Source organism: Motacilla alba, chromosome 2 (genome assembly GCF_015832195.1).
Source record: "Motacilla alba alba isolate MOTALB_02 chromosome 2, Motacilla_alba_V1.0_pri, whole genome shotgun sequence".
Lineage (NCBI taxonomy): Eukaryota > Metazoa > Chordata > Aves > Passeriformes > Motacillidae > Motacilla > Motacilla alba.
Window position 1 is genome coordinate 415,994 of NC_052017.1, and position 14,453 is coordinate 430,446.

Genomic DNA, 14,453 nt, shown 5'->3' on the forward strand with positions numbered 1-14,453 from the left:
TTCACCTGCTGTCCAACAGCAGCATCCTGTAAGAAAACACCGGGCATTCCAAAGCCAGTATTTCCTTGTCACTTAGGGGGGCTGCATTTTAAAATCTGCCATCTTTATTTGCTTTATGCTGTGACAGAGCTCCTAGGAGTGAACAGCAGGAACTGTTCCTGCTCCAAGTCACTGCTGCAAACAGAGATTGTCTAAGCCAAAATAAACCTGTGGATTGCAGGACAAATGTTAAAGGAGAATTTCCTGCCTCTTGCATGACTGCAAATCCAAGACAAAGTCAGCCTGGGAGCACGAGGGCAGCGGGGTGTGCCCACCTTGCAGCCCCACAGGTGACATTTCTGGCTCACCTCAGGACACAGCACAGAATCCCAGATCAGCGAGCCTGGAAAATCCCTCTGTAGTTATGATATTTTATGGAAATCCTTTTGTTAGGATTTTCTTTTCTTGAGAAGCTGAAAGGCTTCAGGGATACAATGTGAACAATTATTATTTGTTACTGCAGAATGTAACAGGTGCTTCTTTGATTGGTCCACGTTAGGTGTTTTTATTTAATAACCAATCAAGGATGCAGCTGAATCAGATTTTTTTAGGAGTTATAAGACTTTGTTATTTATTTTATTCTTGTTTTGGTTTTTGATGATTTTTTAGTACAGTTTTAGTTTAGCATTTTTAATATAACCTATATCATAATATAATAAACCAGCCTTCTGAAACACGGAGTCAAGATTTCACATCTCTTCCCTCATCCTAGCTGCCCTGAAAACCACACAGCCCTCCAAGGCCACTGAGTCCACCCTGTGCCCCACTCCCCCCCTGTCCCCAGCCCAGAGCACTGAGTGCCACCTCCAGGGACACCTCCAGGGATGGGGACTCAGCACTGCCCCAGGCAGCCCCTGCCAACACTGAACCTCTCTTGAGTGAAGGGATTTCCCCAAAATCCACCCTGAGCTGCCCTGGCCCAGCCTGAGGCCGTTCCCTCTGCTCCTGTCCCTGTTCCCTGGAGCACAGCCCGACCCCACCTGGCTCCTGTGTCCTGCACTCTTACCAAAACCAGGCTGACCAGCAGAAGGAAGAAATGCACAACTTCCCTTTGCAGGAAAAACAACTCAAACTTGTTACTTTTCCCCAGCCAGAGGCTTTTATCTCACTCAACAATAGTTACACGTTCCAAATTCTTCACATTTCTGTCTGAAAGGCTTTCCAGCCTTCCCAGGAGCCTCCCTGGACACCAAGGGCAGGGAAACCCAGCAGAGCCCACTGTGAGCTGAGGATAAGCTAACAAAGGTAAAAACCTTCCCTTTTCTAGCACACAGTCACCTGGGGCTTTAGGCACACTCAACTCCTCAGTTTCCCACAAAATGCTCCGGAAGCAGGCCTCAGCACTAGCCTAATAAAAACACTCAGCTGAGCCAGTGAAGCCTGCAGGGGGGAAAGAGAAGGAAGAATCCCAAAGAAATCCCATTCCATGGTACTTTTCCTGCACTTCAATACATTCAGCAACTCACTCCATCATGCTGCCCACACCCGAACCTCCACTGGGGATTTTAACCCAGCATTTTCCCTTCACAGCCCCGAGCTTGGCAAAGCAGGAACAGACCCAACGTGGTCCTTCTGCCCCTCCTCACCCCTCTTCGGGCATCCCAGCAGGACCCACACACCCAGGGGCTGACCTGGCTGTCCACACCTGCTCTGCAGATGCAGCAGCCCCGGGGCAGGGGGGACTGGGGGAGTTTTCCTGCCAAGGCTGTGTTTGGGGAAGGACAGGGAGGAAGGAATGGGAAGGAAGGATTTACTAAAAATGAGGGTTGATGAAGGTCGCTGGGTTGGTCTGTGCTGTTGCAACAGCTCACACACCCAAGGGCCAGGTGGGCCAAGGACCAGCAGCAGTAATTCCCCCTCCCGGGGCTGCAGGCACTGCCCTGCACCCACAAAGCCATCAATGCCACACAGGCTCCTGGGGACCAGAGAGCCTCCTGCCTTCAGAGCTGCCCCGAACACGTGCGAGCAGCAGGACTGACGCCAGAGCACCTCAGATTCCTGCTGTGACTGACACATCTCACCTGGGCTCCAGCTCAGACCCTGAGCTGTCACCGTCACGTTTCCTGGAAAAACCTCTCGCCCAGGATTCTTCTCCTGGGAAGCTGAGAAGCCTCAGGGAAAAAGGAAAACAATATTATCTGGTTTGCTTCTGCTGTGTTTGGCTGCTTTGGAATGTGGTTGGAGATTGTTTCATTGGTTTCACGTGAACTGTTTTGACTCAATGGCCAGTCAGGGTCAGGCTGTGCCGGGACTCTGGGAGGAGTTGTGAGTTTTCACAAGTATCTTTCAGCCTTCTGTCTGTATCCTTTCTCTATTCTTTAGTATGGTTCAGTTCAGTATTCTTTAATATCCTCTAGCACCATAAAATAATGAATCAGCCTTCAAGAACATGGAGTCAGATCCATCATTCCTCCCTGCCACGGGGCTCTCAGAAAACACCCAGTGAGCCAGGAAGGGAGGCTCCAGGTCTCCCGTAGCACAGGGAGGGGTTACAGGTGTTTCCCCCATCCTGGGCTCCCCACACAGAGCACAGGAGCCATCAGAACCCCGCTGCTCCCTGGGCTCAAACAGCTCCCAGCCCTCCCCAGCGTGACCCCACAGCAGCGCCCAGATCAGCAGCACAGACACCCCAATGAGGGAATCTCAGCTGCCCCGCAGGTGCAGAAAGCAGACCCTGCGCTGCTCACAGCCCAGAGGAGCAGCTGGGCTTTCTTGCCCTCTGTGGGGCCCTGGAGGTGGCTCAGGGCTCCCCTGATGCTGAGTGATCACCCACTGCTCCGAGAGCCACGGGAGCCCCCAAACCCCAGCGGCCACAAAGGAGAGAGGCACAGAGCTCAGAACCCAGCCCCGCTCTCCTCAGCAGGGGCCAGGGAACATTCCTCGGGACTTCAGAGGTGGGAAAACAAGAGCCTGGCTCCAGACAAGCTCCTTCAGAGAAAAGCTGCACAATGGGCTCTAACACCGAGGTCCTGCTCTCCCCTGGCATTCCCATGGGAAGAATGAGGGGCTTTGTGCTGCCAGAGGACAGGAGGTCACGAGGAACAGAGCACTTCCTATGGGAAAATCCCAGCCCTGCACTAACCCCGGGCAGGCTGCAAGGGGTTAATCCCAGCGCTGCTGACAGAACAAGGCTCGGAACAGCCTCCAGTCCTCAGCGGATTGTCCTTCACAGAAGGGGCACTCTCCATATTCAAAAGGTAGAAAACGACAGCCTGAGTCCTCTCCCTCCACTCCAGCTCTGTGGCTACAACAGGGCTGGAAATCTGGCACGAGTTTTCGAGCCAGATTTCAATCCCCAAAATGTGCAAACTTAATTCATTTCACCATTTTACTTTGTCAGTTTTGCCCCACTTCTTTTTGCCTGTTTTCCTCCCCGTGCAACATTAATTTATGGTTTGAGTTTAAGAATTCAGAGGTTGTCTGGAACAGACCCCATTTTGTAAGTGGCATTTCACTCATGTTATATATTATTAGCATCCCTTGAAAAGCTGGAGTAGCAACAACAACGAAGATTTAAAGAGAACACTTCAGTAATCTCCACATGTCAGATAAAGTTATCTGCTCCCAAAACAGGGGCTGACATTCAGAATCAGTTTCCAAAACGGTTTTCAGGACATCTTTAAACTTTTCTGCCACAAGAGAAGAAGCTCAGTTCACTCCTGCTTTGGAAGTCATTCACTGAATGTGGTTTCTATCCTTTCTGGTTTCTATCCTTTCTTCCTTCCCAAAATACTCCCAACAGCACCAGACAACAACTTGTTGCCGTGGATGATGAGACAGGGTAGGATGTTCCACATCGGAGCCACGAAGCACAGAAGTTTGGGGTTTGTGACAAAAAGAGAAAATAGCCAAATTTAGAAAAAACACGATTTCAAAGTTCCCTCCTCTGGCTGCATCCAGCCAAGGGAAGCTCCCTTGCACAGAGCTTCCCAACACAAGGGAACAGAGAAGAACAGAGCTTCCCAACACAAGGGAACATTTCCCAAGCCCTTCTTCTCCACCACAGCTCTTGCCAGCCCTGCACAGTTGGGAATGTACCTGGCAAAATAATGGAACAGTTTATATTAAGTGCCATCACACGGAATTTACAGGATGGCCAGGGTCTCAGACCCAGCCAGCACGGCTTTAGGAGGGGTGGGTCATGTTTAACCAACCTGGTCACCTTTTACGACCAGGTCACCCGCCTAGTGGATGCAGGGAAGGCTGCAGATGGTGAACGATCCCCTCCACAGGCACAGAATCCCAGAATGGTTTGGGCAGGAGGGAACCTGAACGATCACCCGGTTCCAGCAAAAGGGATGTGATGCTCCCAGGGAAAACACCATGCTGGGATGCCCATCCTCAGTTCCCTGAAGGCGTGACAGGAAACAGGAAATTGTGTGTTAGGAATGGAATGGAATCGGGATGTAAATCCATCCTCACACAGCACTGAGCACTCCTGCTCCCCCTCCTCATCCCACGAGGGACAGGGGAGCTCAGGGATGCCCAAAGACAGAGAGCAGCCTGGGAAGGCTCCTCCAGCTGCAGCCATTTGACAGGAAGGTCAGGGATCACTCTGTGTGCAATTCCCTGCGTGCATCAAACCAACTCCAGGGCAGCAGCTCAGAATAAACCCCAGCTAAGCCAGGGAAATCCTGTCCCCAGGACGCTGTCCCTGTCCCAGGGGTGACGCAGCCAGCAGAGAGCCACCAGGCACTGCAGAGCACAGGCAGGGTCCCCAGCTCCGGGAGCCCCTGGGACACAGCCCCTGGCTGGCCAGTGTCCCCACCTGCCCTTGGTGCGCTCCTGGCCACGCTGAGGAGGCACAGGGAGCCTGCCCTGGCAAACCCTGACACAAAGCATCCACGTGATCCCTTTGGAATAATCTCCTCCTCTTTGTTTATCCATGCAGCCGCTCCACGAGTGGCTGGGGAATCACTTTCTCCTAAAAATACCAGAGCCTGATGCAACAGCCCGAGCAGTTACAGCGGGGAGCATCCCCAGCAAGCCCGGCTGAGCAGGGCCACCTCTCCCTCTGCTGGCCCCCAGCCCAGCCCGGGGCCAGGCACGGTCCCCAGGACCCCATCAGTCCTTTACACAGGCTGGAGCCCGGGCAAACAGCCTGTCCAGCACAGCCCTGCAGTGCTCTTCCCTTTCTGCTACAGGGAGTAATTCTACTCATACTCTTTTCTAATCCTCTCCACCAGACCAGGGTCAACATCCCAGCCCAAGCCTCGTGTTTGGAGTACAAAATAGGCAAAGTGCTTCTGGATCGTCTGCCTGGACTTGTGCAAAGTCTTGGGGTCCAACAGCAGGACCTGGAGCTGCCGGAGGGAGTTCAGGAGAGAGGGCTGGAGCCCCTGTGCTCTGGAGCCAGGCTGGAGAGCTGGGAATGTTCCCCTGGAGAGGAGAAGCTCCAGGGAGAGCTCAGAGCCCCTGGCAGGGCCTGAAGGGGCTCCAGGAGAGCTGGAGAGGGACTGGGGACAAGGGATGGAGGGACAGGACACAGGGAGTGGCTCCCACTGCCAGAGGGCAGGATGGATGGGATCCCGGGAATGAGGAATTCCTGGCTGGGATGGAATTCCCAGAGCAGCTGTGGCTGCCCCTGGATCCCTGGCAGTGCCCAAGGCCAGGCTGGACAGGGCTTGGAGCAGCCTGGGACAGTGGCAGGTGTCCCTGCCATGGCAGGGGTGGCACTGGGTGGGCTCTGAGGTCCCTCCAATCCAACCCAAACCATCCTGGGGTGTTGACACTGCTGTGGGTGTTTGGATCCCCTCAGCTGGGCTGGGCCTCCAGGAGAGGGACTGGGGATAAGGGATGGAGGGACAGGACCCAGGGAATGGCTCCCACTGCCAGAGGGCAGGGCTGGATGGGATTTTGGGAATTAGGAATTGCTCCTGTGAGGGTGGAGAGGCCCTGGAAGAGAAGAAGCTGTGGCTGCTCAAGCCCTGGATTATCCAAGGCCAGGCTGGACAGGGCTGGGACAGTGGAAGGTGTCCCTGCCCACGGCAGGGAATGGAACCAGATGGGCTTTAAGGCCCTGCCCAAGCCAAGCCATGATTTTCGGGTCCTGTGCCATTGATGGCACGGTAACTGGGTCTGCTCTGTGCCATCCTGAGGCTCCCAGCACTGCCCATGCTACGGACAAGCACCAAAGGGCCCAGGCCACCCCCAGTCCCCAGCAAAGCCCCTGAAGGACACAAACTGCAGCTGAGCCCTTGGGCACAGCCCTGACAGCTCCCCAGGCACCAGGGGAGGCCACCCCGAAGGACACAGCACTCCTCATCCTGCCAGCAGGGACAGCCCCCTCCCACTGCCCCAGCCATGGGCAGGGACACTCAGCCCAGACACCCCAGAGCAGGGACAGGCACGGGGACAGCAGGGACAGCAGGGACAGCAGGGCTGCAGTGGCTCTGGGGACTCTGTACACTGCCCAGGCCACCCCAGAGCAGGGACAGGCACGGGGACAGCAGGGACAGCAGGGACAGCAGGGCTGCAGTGGCTCTGGGGGCTCTGTACACTGCCCAGGCCACCCCAGAGCAGGGACAGGCACGGGGACAGCAGGGACAGCAGGGCTGCAGTGGCTCTGGGGACTCTGTACACTGCCCAGGCCACCCCAGAGCAGGGACAGGCACGGGGACAGCAGGGACAGCAGGGCTGCAGTGGCTCTGGGGGCCCTGTACACAGCCCAGACACCCCAGAGCAGTGACAGGCACAGGGACAGCAGGGACACAGGGCTGCAGTGGCTCTGGGAGCTCTGTACAGAGCCCAGGCCATCCCAGAGCAGTGACAGGCACAGGGACAGCAGGGACAGCAGGGCTGCAGTGGCTCTGGGGGCTCTGTACACAGCCCAGGCCATCCCAGAGCAGTGACAGGCACAGGGACACAGGGCTGCAGTGGCTCTGGGGGCTCTGTACACAGCCCAGACAACCCAGAGCAGTGACAGGCACAGGGACAGCAGGGACACAGGGACACAGTGGCTCTGGGAGCTCTGTACAGAGCCCAGGCCATCCCAGAGCAGTGACAGGCACAGGGACAGCAGGGACACAGGGACACAGTGGCTCTGGGGGCTCTGTACAGAGCCCAGGCCATCCCAGAGCAGTGACAGGCACAGGGACACAGGGACACAGGGCTGCAGTGGCTCTGGGAGCTCTGTACACAGCCCAGACAACCCAGAGCAGTGACAGGCACAGGGACAGCAGGGACACAGGGACACAGTGGCTCTGGGAGCTCTGTACAGAGCCCAGGCCATCCCAGAGCAGTGACAGGCACAGGGGCACAGGGACACAGGGCTGCAGTGGCTCTGGGGGCTCTGTACAGAGCCCAGGCCATCCCAGAGCAGTGACAGGCACAGGGACACAGGGCTGCAGTGGCTCTGGGGGCTCTGTACACTGCCCAGGCCATCCCAGAGCAGTGACAGGCACAGGGACAGCAGGGACACAGGGACACAGGGACACAGTGGCTCTGGGAGCTCTGTACACAGCCCAGGCCATCCCAGAGCAGTGACAGGCACAGGGGCACAGGGACACAGGGACACAGTGGCTCTGGAGGCTCTGTACACAGCCCAGGCCATCCCAGAGCAGTGACAGGCACAGGGACACAGGGACACAGGGCTGCAGTGGCTCTGGGAGCTCTGTACAGAGCCCAGGCCATCCCAGAGCAGTGACAGGCACAGGGACACAGGGACACAGGGCTGCAGTGGCTCTGGGGGCTCTGTACACAGCCCAGGCCATCCCAGAGTAGTGACAGGCACACGGACACAGGGCTGCAGTGGCTCTGGGGGCTCTCCAGCAGTCCCAGAAATGTCTAGAGGTGTCACACAGGGTTTGGCTTTGGCTCCCCTGGGCCCCTCCTGCTGTTTAACCCTTTCTGCTCCCCGTGGGCACAGCCAGCCCCAGCAGGGGGATGTGGAGCCGTGGGATTGCTGAGCTGGAGAAGCCCCCGGAGTCCCACTGCTCCCACCAGCGATTTCCACTCTCCAACCTTCACCTTCCCACACACACAGGAGGTTACCAGCTTCCTTTAATTAGGGATTACACCTCATCAATTATCCTCGTGCCTGCGGGTGGCTATTTTCCCTTGAATCCCAACCTCCCCAGTGTCCTTCCTCCCCACAGCCCCATTCCAGGCCATGTTTAATGGCCCGAACCCATTTCTCACTCCCGAGCCACACGTGCAGCCCTCGCCTGCTTGATGGCATTTACAGCTTGAATGTGCACGGTCTGGTCTGCCACTTCAGTGGTGAGCGAGCCCCCAGAGCCCCTCAGTGGTGACTGAGCCCCCCCAGAGCCCCTCTCAGTGGTGAGTGAACCCCCAGAGCCCCTCTCAGTGGTGAGAGAGCCCCCCCCAGAGCCCCCTCAGTGGTGAGAGAGCCCCCAGGCCATCACCAAGGCTGTTACTGCTGCTCTGAACTCGTTCATTTCACCAGCATTTTGTCCGTCACAGACTGGCACCTTCTTAGGCTCGTTTGTTTCAAAGGCACCTGCTCAAGACTCTTCTTTGGGTAAAAATCAAACCCCTGAGGATCCGTGGCTGGAAACAGCCCTGTTTCTCATCCTGGAAAGAGCGAGCTCACCTTGCCGAGGAGTGCTGTGGCACAGCAGCACGGCCCTTCCGCACTCCTGAGGCTCACCTGGTGCTTTTCACCCCCTTCCCACCTGCTGCAGGATTTTGGGACGAGCACCACTCCCCATTCTGGTCCCACTCCCACCCACACCAGCTGCTGGCTCTCCTGCAGGCTTCAGAAACATCACTGACTTTCCATGTCTCCAAGACTCCTCCTAAAGCTTTCGGGTCTTTTTTAGTCAGTGCTTTGAGCACACAGACAGAAATCCCTCCCTGAAACGACAGCCTGTGAAGCTGCTCTTCCTTTCTGTAGCCTGCCACTGCCACCAGTTGCTCACCGAGAGTCAAGAGGTGCTAACACTCCAGTTCTGGGGGTGCCACACACCAAGTGTTCCTCTCTGCTCTTTCCTTTACCACCTCTTGCCATGAGGACGTTCCCAGAACAATGAGTGTCCCCGCTGCCCTCTGACAGGTTTGATTTTACCTTAATCCTCCCTTTGTGGCCCTGCTGCTCTTCAAAGGAGGAATGGCAACACCCCTGGGTTTGAATCACCCTGACTGCAGGAGTGCTGAAGATAAAATCAGCACTTCAAGGGCTCCTGCCCAGCTCCAGCTCTGCTTTTGTGAGGCAAAGCTTGCCCGGGGAGCACTCGGAGCCATTCACCATCCCAAGGTGGATTCCCAGTGGAGATGCACTTTTCCTCAGCTATCTCCCACCTCAGCAAACCAGGATCTGGCTGAGCACAGCTCCTTCCCTGCTCCCTTCTCGAGGGCTGGGGCTCCTCTCCCTGCCGAGGACAATTTCCCGGCTCAAACTCTATTTCAGAGCAGAAATCAGCACCTGTGGTTCATGATCAATATTAGGGAATAAAACCCAAGCCAGCCTGTTTAATGCAGACAAACCCATTCTGCCTGCATGGTTCGGTGTTTATTTCTGAAACAGACAAACTCTAAACTGAATACCTGACCTGCTCCTTCTCTGCAGCTCTTCTTAAGGGATGTGCCACCAGAGATGCTTCACCCCCAGTCTGACAGGGCAGGGACAGTTAAAGCGGACAGTAACACCCTCAGGGGTGCCCAGATGGGCAAACATTGTCCAGGGAAGGACCTGGAGCTCCTTTCCCAGCCCTGCTGTGCCAGGAGCAGACAGCAGCTCCCCAAAACCCTTCCCAGGTAAACCACATCCACAAACATTGTCCAGGGAAGGACCTGGAGCTCCTTTCCCAGCCCTGCTGTCCCTGCTGCAGCCCCAGGAGCAGACAGCAGCTCCCCAAAACCCTTCCCAGGTAAACCACATCCCTGTAAACCCTTTGAGCAGAACTCTGCATTTTCCAAACCCACAGCCCATACAGGGTCCATTTGCCTCCCAGAAGGAAATCCCTCCAAGAACCCCTCAGAAATATCTGCTGAGCACCTGCAGCAAAGTGCAGCCATCACTGGCAGGGGTTTCCTGACTTTCTGTAACTAGAGCTGGTCAAACAGAGTTTATCCTTAAACTCTATCATTCCCCTGAAAAGCACGGTGTGGAAACACAAACCAAGAGCTCCATTCCAGAGCGAGGGCTGGGGTGCAGCACCAGGGGGGCTCCTGTTAAGCGAAGGGTTTCCACAGCCCGTGGATTTGGCAGGAAACCAGAAGCGTGCCCTTGGCTCTCTGGGGAACACGCTCCCATCCCACACAGACCCAGACGTGTTTCCACCCTGCCCCTGGAATTCTGGAGTCAGTCACGGCATTGCCAGGGATCCCCTCACAGGCAGGATGTGCAGGATGACAAAAGGGAGACAAACCCCACAGTTCTGACCATTACTCCATGAAATAAAAAGCAAGAATGTAGACATAACCCCGAGCATGTTCCCCTGCATGGCTCCCTCAGAAATAACCCCAAAGCTCAGGTCAGGACAGTCTCCACGGCTCAGGAGCCTGCACTCCCAGATCTGGGGCTTGCAAAGGGCCCCCAGAGGGACACAGCACCTGTAAGGTGATGCACCTGCCTGGGATTGGTTTCCACAGGTTCTGGGTCACAGCAGGGCAAGGCTGAGCATGCCAGCTGCCAGGGCTGCCAGCCCCGAGCAGGGACACGGGGCATCCCCAGCAGCACACACAAGTAAACATTTTCCTTCCCAATCGCCACCAGTCGGGAAGCCAGGCTCAGGAAATCACTGCACTCTTTCTTCCAGATGGAGAAACGACCCCAAAACTCCTCTGTGAGGCAGCAAGTCCCGAAGTCTGACTCGGACATTGTCCCTCGTAAACAAACCAACTATTATTCCTTCATCACAATGCTGCACACACGATTCGTTCAGATTTAAGAACTGCAATCCTGCTCCCCTCTCCACTGCCCACCACGCTCTCGCTCCAGCTGAAATCACCCTTTTCCTGGGAGGAGAAGTTCACTTTTTGCCAGTTATGCCAAAGGCCAAGGCTGTTCTGAGCCCTTGGGCTGGGTCTTCACCTGAGGACACGAATGAAGAGGTTCCCTCCAGGACAGCCACCCTCAGCTCCCTGTTCCTGCCTGTCCTGGGTGTGAGCAGCAACACTCCCAGACATGGGATCAGCACCACCAGAACTGCCCAGTTCCTTCAGCTTGTCATCCTCACCCTCGAATGCACTGCCCCAGGGGGAGAAGGGGATTCAAAGGAATTAGAACCACGGATATCAGAGCCAAGGAAAGCTGCTTCCACCCCTCCTCCCTGTCCCACGAGTGCCAGCGGTGCCCCCGTGCTGCCCAGCACAGGGACTGTGCCCCCAGTCCCCCAGAGCTCCTGGAGTCTCCCGGGGAAGGGGAGGAAGGAAAGGGGGGTGCCTGCAGCTGCCTGGCCTGGAAGGGATTCCCAGGAATCCCAGGAGCTGCTGCAAGGGCTCTGCTGCTGCTCCTCACCGACTACCTTCCACTGCAGGCAGGTAACGCTATTTTTGTTCCTCGAGCTGTACCTGTTCTACTTTTTAAATTCTCATCAGAGAGGGGAAAAAAAGGGAGTTTTTGGTGCATAAAGATCCAAGCTCTGACGCCACACCGGCCCAGCAACCCCCCGACTGAAAACAGTGTTGAGTAACTCAGTGAGAGCCTGACTAATTCATTCATCACCGGATTCTGACACTTAAAATACTATTTTAATGCTCCTGAGACAAACCCTGATTGTTCAGGGCTCTTTTGGGATGCTACAGCTAAATCCTGATTGGAAAAATGAGCCATGGCAAGTTGTACCTGGAAACACAGAGCTGTGTCACACGTTGAGGGAACATCCCGGGGTGTTTTCCTCTCTCCCCAGTCCCAGCCAGCTAATCTCCTTTCTGCATTACACAAGAGCTCGTGTAATCCCAAATTTACCACCCTAGTCCTGCCCTCCCAGCTCTGGTTTCACAGAGAGGGAGCTCACGCCTCATCTCTGCCCATTGAATGAAAAGAAACTCGGTTTGCCTTCCAACAACCCGGAACAACACGTGGATGCTGCATTCAGGAAATTCTGGCACTCAGGCCAGAATCGTTCCGGAGCGCTTTCCTCGGGATTCTCCCAAACACAGCCCCACAACTGCCTCGGCACTCCCAAAGCGCCTCGCTCCTTAGGTTAAAGATAACCTAAAGATGTTCATTCGGACTCACACGAGGAAGTCAACTCCTAAACTCTGAGCAAATCCCAGAGTTCGTGATTCAGGGGACGGGATAACTGAGTGAGCACAGAGCCAGGTCCCCAGAGACCCAGGGCAGCAGAGCCCTCTGGTTCCGGAGGGCTCAGGGACCTGCACAAACCCATGGGGTATTTCATTCCCTGTCCCACCGTTCCCTTTACCTGTTCCATTCCTACAATCCTTTCCCTAAAGCCCAGGGCAGCAAACCTGAGTGGTCCTGGAGGGCTCAGTGACCTGCACAAACCCATGGGGTATTTCACCCCCTGTCCCACCGTTCCCTGTACATATTCCATCCCTGTAATCCTCTCCCTAAAGCCCAGGGCAGCAAACCTGAGCGGTTCCGGAGGGTTCAGTGACCTGCACAAACCCATGGGGTATTTCATTCCCTGTACATATTCCATCCCTGTAATCCTCTCCCTAAAGCCCAGAGCAGCACACTGAGCGGTTCCGGAGGGCTCAGTGACCTGCACAAACCCATGGGGTATTTCACCCCCTGTCCCACCGTTCCCTTTACCTGTTCCATCCCTGTAATCCTTTCCCTAAACCACTCTCCTGATCCTGCAGCAGAGGCGATCAAGCCCTGCTCTCCTCTCTGCCTCCTCACTCTTGGGGCACCTCTGACGCCCCAGAGCTCCCGCATCCCCGTGGATTCCCGCATATTCCCACGTTCCCGGGCGGGCAGGCGATGGTGGCGATCCCGCGGGACGGGCAGGGCAGCACGGAGCGCAGTCCCCAGAGAGCCCCGGCACGGAGCCCTGGCGGCACCAACAACCCCGCAGCGAGCACCGCCCGCTCGCAGCGCTCCCCGCACAGATTTTACCCAAATTCAAGGGGGGGGGGGTGCGGGGGCGGCAGGGCAGGCCGGGGTGCGGGGGGGAAGGCGCTCGGGCCCCCCATGAGGGGAAACTGCGGCAGGGCAGGGTGCCGCGGCAGGGCAGGGTGCCGAGGGGACATCCGCAGGGCCGATGGCGCGGCCCCCGCCCGCCCCGCTCCTCACCTCACCGGGAAGCGGCTCCTTCCTCACCTCCGCCCTTTGACCTCCCAGCAGCCGCGGCTCTGGCGCTTCGTGGCCGGGGGGGGTTTTCCGGCCTGGTTGTTTTTTTCAGCGCAGGATGGTGTGGGCTCTCTTAGCGGCAAACCCGCGTTGATCCCGAGCCTTTCCGCCCGTTCCCGGCCCGGTTTCTCCCACCCCCTCCCGCCCTCCCCCCGCTGCCGCCGGGCCCCGACCGCGCGCGCGCAGCGCCGCACGCCGGCCACACCCCCCGCCGTCGGCGCGGCCACGCCCACGCCCCTCCGGCCACGCCCACCCGAGAGCTGTTAGTCCCCAAATTGGGCTTTATTTGCATGGCCACGCCCACAGCACGCAAGATATGCCTTGATTTGCATAATCACGCCCCGATTCACACCCCTCTTTCGCCGGCCACGCCCCTGTCCCTCTGGCCACGCCCCCGGAAGCGGCGGGGAGGCGGCGGGAGCACGTGGAGCGGGGACAGGGCGGCTGCGGCAGCGCCGGGATCGGGATCGGGATCGGGAACGGGCCCTGCAGCGGACGGCACCGTGCGAGCAGAACCGGGCTCCGGCCGCGCTGGGCTTCGGGGGAGAGCGGAGCCGGCCCGTGCAGCCGGGAGTGTGCGGGTCAGGCGCTGCGAGTCCCGAGTATGCCCGGAGGGACCGGAGGAGCTGGCGGCGGGGATCGGGCACGAGGAGCCCCGGAGCATCCCGGGGCAGAGCACGGTGGAAGGGAGGGCCTTGCACCGGGAGCCCTGGCTCGGTGCAGGGCACAGAGGTGACTCCGATTCCCGAGAACAGCACTGGGCACACGCCCCGGGAAGGAGCAAGCAGAGCCCGAAGGGGTCTTTCCTTCTCCCCCAGCAATGCCCCTGCTCTCCTGCCAGCACGGTGCTGCCATGGTGCAAAACACATGCCCTGCTCCTTCATCTCCATCCCCGGGGCTGAGCAGCCTCAGAACAGCCTCTCCAGGGCCCTTCTCGCAGCTGCCGGACTCTGACGCTTACCAACACTCCCTGCTGCCTGCGGTTTTCCCAATGTGACACATCCCCTTCTCCCAGGGGGCTGCACCCCTGAGCACCAGCCCCAGCCGTGCTGGGACCCCCCCCTGCTTGCAGCTCCCTCCGAGGCCAAGGGAGAGCTGAGCCCTCAGGCCAAGTCCCACCCCAGAGCTGAGCCCTCAGGCCAAGTCCCAGCCAAGTTCTGAGCCCAAGTTCTCAGCTGAGCCCTCGGGC

At 57.5% G+C, this 14,453-nt stretch overlaps 1 protein-coding gene across 2 annotated transcripts in view; it reads right to left on the reverse strand.

Annotated features, from left to right (window-relative positions):
- LOC119698278 (SREBF chaperone) overlaps nt 1-13,410 on the reverse strand; it is a 59,410-nt gene extending 46,000 nt beyond the window's left edge. The window contains exon 1 of one of the 2 annotated variants that reach the window (XM_038130011.1): nt 13,235-13,410. The gene's annotated coding sequence lies outside the window, so the exon portion shown is untranslated. Of the gene's footprint in view, nt 1-13,207 lie in introns of both variants that reach the window. The other variant, XM_038130010.1, reaches the window with a different exon arrangement.
- Between the last annotated feature and the right edge of the window lie 1,043 nt (nt 13,411-14,453).